This window comes from Cyphomyrmex costatus, unplaced genomic scaffold (assembly GCF_001594065.2).
Source record: "Cyphomyrmex costatus isolate MS0001 unplaced genomic scaffold, Ccosl1.0 scaffold799, whole genome shotgun sequence".
Taxonomy (NCBI): domain Eukaryota; kingdom Metazoa; phylum Arthropoda; class Insecta; order Hymenoptera; family Formicidae; genus Cyphomyrmex; species Cyphomyrmex costatus.
The window spans coordinates 1,447-2,797 of NW_017280374.1; positions in this window are offsets into that span (position 1 = coordinate 1,447).

Sequence of the window (1,351 nt, forward strand, 5' to 3'; positions counted from 1 at the left end):
TCATGTTAATAACTTAAAAACAATAATAACTATTTTACTTAATAACGATTATCCGCTAAATTTCATTTTTGATATAATTAATCGTAGAATTCAATTCCACTGTAAAGATAAAACAAATTCACACAATTCTCTTAATAATGACATCACACAAGATCCAGTGTCTTGGTTTACGATTCCATTTATACCATTTGTTACAGATAAATTTAATAGACTTAATAAAAAAGAATTAAAAGTATCTTTTTACAGTATTAATAAAATGAATAATTTTATTAAGGCTCAAAAAGATCCTTGCTTAAAATACAATAAAAATAACGTTGTTTACAAAATTAATTGTAAAGATTGCGATGCTTCCTATGTCGGACAGACGGGAAGACAATTAAAAACAAGGATAAAAGAACACCGCAATCACATTAATTGGAATACATCAAATCATTCAGTCATAACAGATCATAGATTAACATTAAAACACGATTTCGATTGGGACAATGTTTTAGTCTTGGACGAAGAACCATGTTATGGAAAAAGGTTGATTTCTGAGATGTGCAATATTGAGAAACAAAAAAACGGTTTAAATTTACAAACGGACACTTTAAATCATCACAGTCGTTTATACCAATAATAAACAAAATATGACTTGTCATCATCGATTTCACATATGACATCACTGTCTTTCATTCCACGTTTGTCTTTTACAATGTATACACGCAATTTATTTGACTCTTCCTTTATGGAAATAATAAGTTTGAATTTTGTTTTGACACACTTTTTATTATTGATACGTACATGCACGGGTTTTTCTTTGGTGAGTTATAGATTGACACATTATATTTTTTTATCTTATATTCTTGGATCTAAGGTTGTTCTCATTTTTCTTACATTTCACAGTTGAGTTGTTCAAAAAGAAAATTGTTACATTCAGTTTACCAACTGCTTGAAAACGATCGTTTTCAATTTTGTAATTCATCAGAGAACTACTGTCTTGCATGTTCGATGCGTTTTATCCAGATTTATAAGAAGAAACATCTGAAGATGGCTCGATGTAGTAACCGAAACATGTAATGTCAATTTTATGTACAACATTTATTTGTAAGGAAATGATATTATATAACAATTAATACAAAAGGCTACGAGCCAACATTAGTTAAAATATAAAGGTCTTAGCAATAAACTGTCATTAATTAAAAATAAATAAATATAAAGTTTAATAAAATATAAAAACAAACGTTTCGACCTTCATTAGGTCATTTTCAATGTTAAAATCGCAAAATCGTTAACAATGTACAAACTATTGTATTATAAAATTATAAACGCAAAATAAATATGTATATAAATATAAAAATTGTTTGATATA